The sequence below is a fragment of the Stenella coeruleoalba genome (assembly GCF_951394435.1).
Source record: "Stenella coeruleoalba genome assembly, chromosome: X".
Classification (NCBI taxonomy): Eukaryota; Metazoa; Chordata; class Mammalia; order Artiodactyla; family Delphinidae; genus Stenella; species Stenella coeruleoalba.
The window spans coordinates 103,047,234-103,059,978 of NC_137152.1; the positions used below are offsets into that span (position 1 = coordinate 103,047,234).

Below are 12,745 nucleotides of genomic sequence, written 5' to 3' on the forward strand. Positions count from 1 at the left end.
ATGTTGATAAAGAACGTCTCGTCCCTTTCAAGGGGTTCTGTTTATTCATTGTTGGAGGGCTTGTTGTGAAGACCTTTGAATATCATTAAAATATAATGTTATAGTAGAGATAAGCAAAGTTCAGTATTTGGAGCCAGTTAGGAGCCCCAATATTTGCCAATAGTGTATATATGAAGGTAACATTATGTATATAATGAAGGTAACATTAATGTCTACCTTTAAATTTAGGGCACTCTGGAAAACATGTTTGATATTTTGACAGGGCACGTGAACTACTTTTTTAATGATGCAGAAAATGAAAGAGGAACAGATAGGATCTAGCAGAAAGATATATTAGTCAAGCTCTTTGAGGTTGCAAGGAAGAGACAAACATGGTTACTTCCAGTTTTAGAGATTTGTTATAACAATATGCAAGAATGATTTATTATTAAAGACCACTCCATCAACCATCTGGTTTCGGATGTACACCACAATTTATGAAAATTGGAAAATTTACTGACTGTTCCTTTACTTGGCTGAAATAACCTATTTTCTCTTTGTAACCCTAACACAGTTGCCCAAATGGAGATTTTGACTGGGTTGATAGACTGCTATCTCATATGGAGTAACTTAGGGAGAGTTGGCCTCCTTCATACTCAGCCCATATACTGTTGCTTTCAAACAAAAAATTAACGCCTAATTTTAGGGCAGCAGAGATGGTTTCAGTGAGATGTAGTGTCAAAACTAAGTCATTGCAGCCAATGCCTGAGAGAGAACACTGCAACTAATGATAATCATTAGCAAGTGTATGCAGCTATACAAGAATGGTATTAAGTATTGACTATAGTATTTTGATGCTGATGAAGTCCATTGCTTTTGTTTCTCTCTATGAAACTATTTGACCTTAGAGTACAAACTAATATGCATTTCCCCTTAGGATACAATTTAGGAAACTGTAATTTAATGGGTAATATGTTACTTTTATCTGGTTTAAAGTAATATTCAAACTCCCTTTCCTAATCCCTAATTGGCTAAAGTATTACAAGACCAAATTACATAATCCTGAAGAAACAGTCATGGGAATATAAGTAATATCACAATGGATTGCTTCATTCTTCTAATTTATCCTACATAATTTAGGTTTTCTTCATTTTACCCAAGAATACCTATGGATTTATTATTCTGCAGATAGGTGAGATATAGTATTCCTAGATGATTTCTAAGCAGGATTTTGGAAACTCTGAAGGAGGAAGGAGCCGTGGGAATCTTGTATTAGGGTCTATGTTGTTTGGCCATTGCAGGAATTATACTTTGTAGGCTAAGGCATATATTGTTTAGCAGAGAGCTGATTTTGATAACTTTTTTCAGAATGGTTTTTGATATTTGGCAAGCATTTTGAGGTTTTATATGTATTACCTGGAGCTCATACAGTACAAAGAGGTAGCATACTCGAGGAGGGATTAATAATTTTTGGCTTATTTGATTAGTAATTTTTGGAAGAAGGGGCAAAATTAATGGAGCACGATTCCAGATTAGGGAAGAGAGGATGAAATGGTCCAGTGGTTCTGCCACCTTTGAAATCTAAATAAAGTGTGAGAATTCCTAAGAATGAGCTAGTTACTATAAAAACAGGTCATCCGGATCCTCACTGGATTTTAACACTAGAAGTCTTGCATCCCAGGCCTCTAGTTTGCTTGACCAACTTGTTGCAGTTTTCCAGAGACTGCCTTAGATTTACAGCAGTCCCAGGGAAACCAGGACTATTAGTTACCTCCTCATGAGAAATCTTAGGCCAAAATCACCCAGCTAAGCTGCTCCCAAACTCCTAACTCACAAAAATAAATGTTGATTGATTTAAACTACTATGTTTTGAGGTAATTTCTACATAGCAGCAAATAACTAATACAGTACCCTTTTTACAGTTGAAGATATATAGAGTCAGACATTTTAATTTCAGAAAAAATTCCCTTTTATAGAGTTGCTTAGCCCAAGTATCTAGTATGAAAATATATTCAATGTGATTGTGGACCACAATTACCAGTAAGTTATGTGTGCCAAAGTGGTATGAAATTGAAAAAATATGAACTATCAACAATTCAGGTTTCAGCAAAGGCCTGAGATTTGAAAGAGAGCAAAAAAAAAACATTGGTCAGGTAAACATCAAAACCTTCTGATATCTTCAGAATTTACTATTGAGGAAGTTGAGTAATCAACAGAATTTTCAATAAATTAAGATCAATTGCTCTCTCTAGGCCATCGATATTTTGAATAAATTGCTCAACTCAACACCTTAAGTTTTCCTTTAGACTACTCAGACAATGAACTGGGTTACATATATTTGCGTTTAGTGCAATGAGGCTTTCACAATAAGCCTCACTGTTCCTGTAAGTATTTTGAATTAACAATCAGACATGCTCAAAACAGGTGCAAATTTTAGCAGATAGTCTGTCTTAAGTAGCCCAATAATGAAGGTTTTACTTGCAGCAATATCATTTATTGCATTGTTTCAGTTCTTTTCTGTTATATACAGAGTTACTGCCAAAGGCCTTCTAGCGTTCCAAGAAATGAAAAAAAAAATCTGCCTTTTAAAGTTGGGTTGTTAGAAAATTGATAGTTTAGCATTTCATATCCTACCTCTGTGAAACCCGGACTTGCATGAAAATTTCACTTGCTTTGGATAAGTGAAAAGAAATCTTTGTTCACACTCAAGTCAGTTAGAAGATTTTAAAATTAATGACGTTTACTGTTTTTTAAAACATATTTTCAAGTAAATATAGTAACCTTAAGGTCAGATTAAATTGGACTTTGGATGTCAAATTGAAGACTTTGAGCTCTGCTTCAACTCCAGCAAATCCTTAGCCTTGCTATACCTCAGAATGACCTGGGAGCTTTAAAAGTACAGATTCCAGGACTCCAACACAGATTGAATAGCCAAGGTAGGCATTCATGTTTTTTTTTTTTTTTTTGCTTTTATTTGTTTTTATAGTAACTTGATGACAGGGCAAAAGTGTTTTTGGAAGACACAACATTTCATTCCAGGTGAAATGTACAGGATGGACTGATGTGAAGATAGAGTGAGGTGAGACAAGCCTCTTGACAGATAGTGGAAGCAGGTGTTTTAGATAAGGGGTTTTTGATATAGTTTTAGGCATAAAGGTGAGCGCCAAGATTAGGATAGTGGCAATGGTAAGGAAAAAGCTTGTTACTGATGTCAGACATTTCCACAGAAGACTGTTTCTCTTCGCTATTTTTGGTTTGGTCTTGTCCTGCTCTCGTGTGCTCTTCCTTTAAAGGCCAGATAATGTTAAATTTACATCTGTATAGAATAAACCACCAGAAATTCAAACACTTAGAAATGTCATCCTATCGGCCTGGATTCTGCCTTTCAGTAAAAGAAAAGCTTGGGCTTCCCCTGAGGTTATATTTGATCCTCAAATCTTTCTGTTCCCACCAAAAGAGAGGTTAAGAAGAGAGAAATATCCTCAAAAAATGCTCTCTGCAAACAACTAACACCTAAACAGAGAGGATGAGCAAGGTCAGGAGAAGAAAGTCTCAGATAAGAGCACCATTTATGTACAAAATATTACACATCATCTGTCTAAGCATGTTGATATTGAGTAGCAACTTGCTATTATATGTGTTCAATCAGATATCCTTGAGAGGTGGTCTTTGCACCCAGTCCAATCTTGAACATTCTTCCCAAAGATTGGGAATCTTTGGGAATAATAATTCTATTTATTATATCTTATGTCAGCAACTACTGACATAAGACAAAATGGTGTACTATATAAACTTCTGTTTTATCCAATCAGTCGCCCCAAAATCAATCTAGAAGATATTTAGAAATGCAAAGAAATATATAAATATTTTATCTCCCCAAAAGAAATATATATGTCATCTCTCTAAAAGCAAATAGAAAGGTAGCTTACTGAAAACAATGATGTATTGTAAATCAAATTGATTTTTGTTTTGTGTTGTTTTCCATAGCACTAGCTGTTTAGTATTATTGGTATAGGACTCCCCTGCATTTGAATGACAAGCTACACTTTCATGGTGTGCTCAGAATAAACATCAACATGATAATTGGACTAGGCATGTCTGCTGGGGAAAAAAAGGCTAGAATACTGCTCACCAGGAGGAGAGTCAAAACATCTCTTGTGGTTATGGGAGGAAAGATCATAAAATATTAACTTTAACATTTGCATCATCGTACACAGAATTTTCTCACACATCTGTCCTGTGTTCTGAGAGTCACCACAACAATTATGTCTATGAATCAGCTGAAGTAAATATTAATAACAGTCAAAACAATGACAATAGCAACAGCAGCAGTGACAGGTTATTGAAAACCTATTTGGTGCCAGCTATCTTTGGAATTCACAAAGCTCTGTGAGAGCAGGGACTTTTATCTGATTACTGCTGTATTCTCAGTGCCTAGCACCATGCCTGGGACCACACTATGGGCTTGCTATAAGTAGTGGTTGAATAAATAACCAACTACTATGTTCCAAGCATTATTTTTTAAAAATCAAAAAGTGAACAAGACAAATAAGATATCTGCCTTCATGGAGTGTATAGTCTAGCAGATTATTTTCGCATTGAATATATACACACGCGTACACACACACACACATACACATGTAACTGAGAAATATCATGTAAGGGTAAGGACTTTAAAATTTGTGCATTTAATTTTTTTTAAGTTTTTTTTGAGTTTTTAAAATTTTATTGGAGTATAGTTGATTTAGTGTTGTATAAGTTTCAGGTGTAGAGCAAAGTGATTCAGTTATACATATACATATATTCATTCTTTTTCAGATTCCTATATAGGTTATCACGGAATATTGAGTAGAGTTCTCTGTGCTATACAGTAGGTCCTTCTTGGTTATCTATCTTATATATAGTAGTGTGTGTATGTTCATCCCAAGCTCCTGATTTATCCCTCCCCTGCCCTTTTCCTTTTTGGTAACCATAAATGTCTTTTCAATATTTGTAAGTCAGTTTGTATTTTGTAAATATGTTCATTTGTATCATTATTTTTATCATCTGCAAATAAGTGATATCACATGACATTTGTCTTTCTCTATCTGACTTACTTCACTTAATATGATAATCTCTAGGTCCATCCATGTTGCTGCAAATGGTATTATTTCATTCTTTTTTATGGCTGAGTAATATTCCATTGTTTGTATTACCACATCTTCTTTATTCACTCTTCTGTCCATGGACATTTATGTTGCTTCCGTGTCCTGGCTATTGTAAATAGTGCTACAGTGCACATTAGGGTGCGTGTATTTTTTGTATTATGGTTTTCTCTGGGTATATGCCCAGGAGTGGGATTGCTGGATCATATGGTAGTTCTACTTTTAGTTTTTTAAGGAACCTCCATACTGCTCCCCATAGTGGGTGTACCAATTTACATTCCCACCAACATTGTAGGAGGGTTCCCTTTTCTCCACACCCTTTCCAGCATTTATTGTTTGTAGACTTTTTGATGATGGCCATTCTGACTGATGTGAGATGATACCTCATTACAATTTTGATTTGCATTTCTCTGATAATTAGTGATGTTGAACATCTTTTCATGTGCTTATTAGCCATCTGTATGTCTTCATTGGAGAAATGTCTATTTAGATCTTCCCCCCATTTTTTGATTGGGTTGTTTGTTTTTTTGACATACAGCTGCATGAGCTGTTTGTATATTTTGGAGATTAATCCCTTGTTGGTTGCTTCGTTTGCAAATATTTTCTCCCATTCTCTGGGTTGTTGTTTGTTTTGTGTATGGTTTCCTTTGCTGTGCAAAAGCCTTTAAGCTTAGTTAGGTCCCATTTGTTTATTTTTGTTTTTATTTTCATTTCTCTAGGAGGTGGATCAAAAAAGATCTTGCTGCGATTTATGTCAGAGTGTTCTGCCTATGTTTTCCTCTAAGAGTCTTATAGTATCTGGCCTTACATTTAGGTCTTTAATCCATTTTGTGTTTATTTTTGTGTATGGTGTTAGGGAGTGTTCTAATTTCATTCTTTTACATGTAGCTGTCCAGTTTTCCCAGCATCACTTATTGAAGAGACTGTCTTTTCTCCATTGTATATTCTTGCCTCCTTTGTCATAGATTAATTGACCATAAGTGCATGGGTTTATTTCTGGGCTTGCTATCCTGTTCCATTGATCTATATTAAAATTTGTTTATCATGCCTTTTTCCCCATTAGAATGTGAGTTCCATGTGGACTGGGACCTTGTCTGTCTCATTCACTATATCCCCTAATGCCTAGAACAGTATCCTGCATATAATACTCAATAAATAATTAAACTTTTGATCTTTCTACCAAAACTTGGTTTACATTCCCTGGGCATTTATTTACTTTGAAAAAGGGGGAGCTTACACTGAACCTAGAGTGCTTTAGTTGAAAGATGTGAGTAAAAGTCACAGAGAAAGGACTGAAAGATAGGAAGGGGAAACCAATAAAGATTACTTCCTAAAAGCAACTGGAAATGTCAAAAGTATAGACATGGAGAACAGATTAGAGGTTTCCAGAGGTTAGGATGGGATGGGAAAAAAGTGAGTATAGCTATAACAATGCAACTCAAGGATCCTTGTGGTAAGGGAACTGTTCTGTATCTTGATTGTGTCAATGTCAGTATGTATCCTAGTTGTGATACTGTACTATAGTTTTCCAAGATGTTACCATTGGGAGAAACCGATTAAATGATACATAGGGTCTCTCTGTATTATTTCTTACAATTTCATGTGAGTGTACAATTGTCTCCAAATAAAATGTTTAGTTTAAAAAGTCGCTGTAAATGTGTCAGAAATAATGCATAAAGAATATTTAGATATTTTAAATACAGACAGCCATTTTGCTCCCTCATAGAATGCTCACATCTAACTTTATTTTCAGTGGATTGATAGAGACATCTCAGAGGCCCAAGCCAGCAATTACTGACACAAGACAAAGTGGTGTGCTACATAAACGTATGTGTTTTACCCATCTCTGTTGCTGTGAAAAATATTTCTAAAATCCAAAATGTCATGTTTTCAAGTTACTCTCAAAGCTGCTGACAGTTGTAGCTGTTTCTAACATTGATTCTCAGTCTGGAATGTATGCCGAATAATGCGAACATGGCTCTGGGATTTGGCGTGTAGGTCTGTTCACTCTTTTCAATGATTTTGGATGACATCCAAACAAACTCATAAATGTAATATTCAGAACATAGTTCTTTTCTTTCCCAGCCTTATCCCAACATATAAATCACTTCCAGGGGTGTGTATTTGGATATTCCCCCTCTCATTTTAAACAAGGAGGCAAGAGTTAAAAAAAAAGAAAAAGTATGTCCTTCTGGATCAATTCTTATATGAAAATTCTGTGGAAAAGGAAGATCCATTTTTTAAATAAATTTATTTATTTATTGGCTGCATTGGGTCTCCGTTGCTGTGCGCGGGCTTTCCCTAGTTGCAGTGAGCGGGGGCTACTCTTTGTTGCGGTGTGCAGGCTTCTCATTGCAGTGGCTTCTCTTGTTGTGGAGCACGGCCTCTAGACGTGCAGACTTCAGTAGTTGTGGCTCGCGGGCACTAGAGCACAGGCTCAGTAGTTGTGGCACACAGGCTTAGTTGCTCTGTGGCATGTGGGATCTTCCCGGACCAGGGCTCAAACCCGTGTCCCCTGCATTGGCAGGCGGATTCTTAATCACTGCACCACCAGGGAAGTCCCAGGAAGATCCATTTTTAAATAACAGCCTAGTATGTGAGTCTCCCGGTATGGTAGTCTCCAACTCCTTGGCAGCAACTTTTTGTGTTTGTTTGGTATCATAGGTAAACAGTATTTAAATGAAATATAAATATACATCCAATCTTGTACCAATGTTGAGTCCAAATTGATCACTTTGAAATATTATGTAAAGGTTATAGACTAATTCCTCAAGCTTCTGGTTTTGCATGAGATCAACTTGCTAACAACATGACTATACACACAACATGGTCACTATAAATGGTGTGTGAAAAATGTTTAATTTTATGAAACTTTTGTGAAACTATCACTTTTGGTAAATATTTAAATCTAATCCTACTTTATGTGATTTTAAAGCTTCTATTTATAGATTGCTTCTAATGCTTTTAAAAAAGGTGTGTATTGATGATTGTTAAACTGCCTCAACCTCATTGAATCTAGAATTCTTTTCTACTTGATACTTAATATAGCACATTTCATAATTTTATATACTGTTATAGCACCTGAAATACAAATTATCCCCTTGATAATTATGTTTTCCTTTGTATATAGTTGTCTGATAACTGTTATTTCTTTATTTTTTTATACATCTTTATTGGAGTATAATTGCTTCACAATGCTGTGTTAGCTTCTGTTGTGCAACAGAGTGAATCAGCCATATGCGTACATATATCCCCGTATCCCCTCCCTCTTGAGCCTCCCTCCCACACTCCCTATCTCACGCCTCTAGGGATAACTGTTATTTCTTTAAAACCTAATTTTCCAAATATAAATCTTATGTTCAATGTGAAGATATGTAACACATAAACAAAGAACAAAAGGCAGTCATAGATAAATTCATTAAAAAGGGACAGCTATTTAGCTTTTTGATGATTATGTTACATACATTTATTTATATATGGTTTATGTATTTCACCATTTAATTTCATTTTTTACAGTGTGGTGATAGTTTCTGATATATACATATGGGAAAATTATGTAGTTTTAATTAAATCTATTGGTTTAATTTTTTTTTTTTTGCCTTTCACTTTCTAACTACATGAGTTTTGGATAATTCATGTAACCTCTCTGATCTTTATTTTCATATCTGTTAAATTAAGATGATAATACTATATACTTCTCCAAGTTATTGTGAAGATTAAATGAAATAATCCATGCAACATTTTCATGATACCTGGCTTTTAGTTAGTACTCAGTGAATATTAGCTGTTGTTGTTACTACCAGCACTAATACCAGCACCATCACCACCAATACTACATACTTTTGTGTTCTGTAATTATTGTCTTTAAGTTTATTACTTAAACTTTAAGTAAGCTTTTCTATAGGATATTAGGACTCTATATAAACATAATTTAATACATACAGATGTATTTCATTAACTTTATCACTCTTAAATAAATGTTTTATAAACAACAACTTTATGAACATCTTTGGGAGTTAAACTTATTTTAAACTATTTTTTCTATACTATATTTTTCTTTGAAAATAACCCACCACCAATTCCATCAAGTGGTAGTCTCAAGTATTTTAATTCAGTGCTGAGTTATATAAATTTTTATTACCTGGCCTTGGAAATCTAGATTGTTTTTTATACAGGGTAAGTAATTCTACACTCCATCTATTAAAGTAAACAAATCCAATAGAACCCACTTAATTTATAAAGTGGTGATTACATACAATTATGAGCTTGATGTTTATTTTCATGCTTACATGCACATGCACATCATCCTATATATCTATATTGATCAATCTATGTATATCTACCTACCTGTCTATCTGTATCTATAATAACAGAGGCATCTTCACAGTCATATAGGTAGGCCACTCCATAAAGAGTTAACTGTTGGTAGGATTATATCTAGAATATTAAAGGAAAATCTTTAGTCTGTTAAAAACCTCACCGTCCCAAGCTGTTTTATGTTGTTCAGTGACATTTTGGAATTAGGCCACAGCTGGTAGCAGTGATGGACAGAAACAATGAAAAGAGAAAATGATTGGTAATGCTGCTAATGAACTGATTTGACACAGTGCTTAGCACAGAGTTCATTATAAACTTGTAGATGACAGACATTTAGACAATTCTATGTGACAATATTAAGAAACTAAAGCAGAGTCTGTAGCTGATACTGCAGAAGTCATCTACAGTATTGAAAAGGTCATTTATAATTTGCAAAACTACACTTTACTTGATGAACTAAGGATACATAGTTAAGCTTGAGTAAGCTAGAAGGTTAATGATATGGCTAAAACTCTTACCAGAAGGAAACATATTTGACAAATGGTTTGTAGCATGTTAAAAAAAATCTGACCATTAAAATAATCAAGAAATTCCTAGTTTAAATGAGTTGTTTAATATGTATTATAGATACATAAAGAGACAAATGAGAATTATTTTTTAAATGGTGAGGGAAGTTAATGAACTCTCTAAAGTATTGAAGTTACAAAATGTAAATAAGGTGAGCCTTCTAGACATCTAGTTTTAGGAAGGAATAAAGAAAAGAATGGCAAATGCTATCAAAAACCATGCCAAAACATTATTCTTGTTTAAAAATAAAAATCGCTGCAAATTTTAGTGATATTAGAAGACTTATGTAACTCTGTGCCACGATATATGGGGAAGAGCTGCCAAATACAGAAAACTCAGAGGACACTGAGAAATACACATAGGAAGAAAGTCTGCAGCTATGAATTTCGAAGTGTTATTGCTAAATTTGTCAATCTTTTGTTTAGAAAGTCAAGCATGGGCTTTTACAGAGTACTTCCCCATATTCCTTGCATTCCATTAGGCATTAAAGGAAGGCAGGCTTGGGAGTTCCCTGGTGGCCTAGTGGTTAGGATTCTGGGCTTTCACTGCCATGGCCCGAGTTCAATCCCTGGTTGGGGAACTGAGGGACCTGAGATGCCACAAGCCATGCAGCATGGCCAAAACAAAAAATAGGAGGCTTACTTAAGTATTAAACAGGAAGTAGTCTGTGGCTGGTTAGGGAGAAGTAAATATTTAAATAACTCACACACAACTCTGTATCATAAGTAAAAAATACTAGCCCTTCCTCCACATAAGCCCCTCTAAACTGCTGGTCCACAGATACTTGGTTTATTCGAACATAAGTAATTACTAATGAGGAACCAGCAAAAGAACTACAAAATTATACCATGAAAAAATACAGGCATACCTTGGAGATACTGTGGGTTCACTTCCAGACCACCACAATAAAGCAAATATTGCAATAAAGCGAGTCACAGCAATTTTTTGGTTTCCCAGTGCATATAAAAGTAATGTTTACACTATACTGTAGTCTATTAAGTGTGCATGGTGTTATATCTTTAAAAAATGTACATACCTTAATTTAAAAAAATACTTTATTGCTAAAAAATGCTAACCATCTTCTGAGCCTTCAGGTAGTCTTAATCTTTTTGCTGGAAGAGTGTCTTCCCTTGATGTTGATGGCTACTGACTGATCAAGGTGGTGGTTGCTGGAGGTTGGGATGGCTGGGTCAATTTCTTGAAATAAGACAACAGTGAAGTTTGCCTCACTGATTGTCTCTTCCTTTCACAAACGATTTCTCTGCAGCACATAATGCTGTTTAATAGCATTTTACCCACAGTAGAATGTCTTTCAAAATTGGAGTCAGTCCTCTCAAACACTGCCACTGCTTTATCAATTAAGTTTATGTAACATTCTAAATCCTTTGTCGTCATTTCAAGTCTTCACAACATCTTCACCAGGAGTAGTAGATACCATCTCAAGAAACCACTTTCTTTGCTCATCCATAAGAAGCAACTCCTCAGCCATTCAAGTTTTATCATGAGATTGCAGCAATTAATTAATATCTTCAGGCTCCACTTCTAATTCTAGTTCTCTTGTTATTTCCACGCCATCTGCAGTTACTTCCTCTGCTGCACTTTTGAACCCTTCAAAGTCATCCATGAGGGCTGGAATCAGCTCCTTCCAAACTCCTGTTAATGTTGATATTTTGACCTCTTCCTGTGAATCACAAATGTTCCAAATGGCATCTAGAATGGTGAATACTTTCCAGAAGGTTTTCAATTTACTTTGCCCAGATCCATGAGAGGAATCCCTATCTATGGCAGCTATAGCCTTATGAAATGTATTTCTTAAATAATAAGACTTGAAAATCAAAATGACTTCTTCATCCATAGGCTTCAGAATGGATGTTGTATTAGCAGGCATGTAAAGAACATTAATCTCTTCGTCCACCTCCATCAGAGATCTTGGGTGACCAGGTGCATTATCAATGAGCAGTAATATTTTGAAAGAACTCTTTTTTCTTAGCAGTAGGTCTCAACAGTGGGCTTAAAATATTTAGTAAACCATGTTGTAAACAGATATGCTGTCATCCAGGCTTTGTTTATGCTCCATTTATAAATCACAGGCAGAGTAGATTTAGAATAATTCTTAAGGGCCCTAGGATTCAGAATGGTAAATGAGCATTGGCTTCAACTTAAAGTCACCAGCTCCACTGGCCCCTAACAGTGGAGTCAGCCTGTCCTTTGAAGCTTTGAAGCCAGGCATTGACTTCTCCTCTCTGGCTATGAAAATCCTAGATGGCATCTTCTGCCAATAGAAGGCTGTTTCATCTCCATTGAAAGGCTGTTGTTTAGTGTAGCCACCTTCATTAATTATCTTAACTAGTTCTTCTGGATAACTTGCTGCGGCTTCTACATCAGCACTTGCTGCTTCATCATGTACTTTTATGTGATGGAGATGGCTTCTTTCCTTAAACTTCATGAACCAATCTCTGCTAACTTCAAACTTTTCTTCTGCAGCTTCCTCACCTCTTCCAGCCTTGATAGAATTGAAGTGAGTTAGGGCCTTGCTCTGGATTAGATTTGGGCCTAAGGGAATGTCGTGGCTGGTTTGATCTTCTATCCAGACCAGTAAAACTTTCTCCATATCAGCAATAAGGCTGTTTTGCTTTCTTATCACTGATATGTTCATTGGAGTAACACTTTTAATTTCCTCCATGGACTTTTCCTTTGCATTCAAAACTTGGCTAACTCTTTGGTGCAAGAGGCCTACC

At 35.5% G+C, this 12,745-nt stretch overlaps 1 long non-coding RNA gene across 3 annotated transcripts in view; it reads left to right on the forward strand.

Annotated features, from left to right (window-relative positions):
• Positions 1-12,745, forward strand: part of LOC307181032 — a 387,448-nt gene that overhangs the window by 96,601 nt on the left and 278,102 nt on the right. For 2 of the 3 annotated variants that reach the window (XR_013825844.1, XR_013825845.1), the window contains exon 4: positions 6,877-6,950. The exons of the other annotated variant lie outside the window; for it this stretch is intronic. This is a non-coding gene — a long non-coding RNA (uncharacterized lncRNA). The remainder of the gene's footprint in view (positions 1-6,876; positions 6,951-12,745) is intronic. 3 annotated transcript variants of the gene reach the window in all.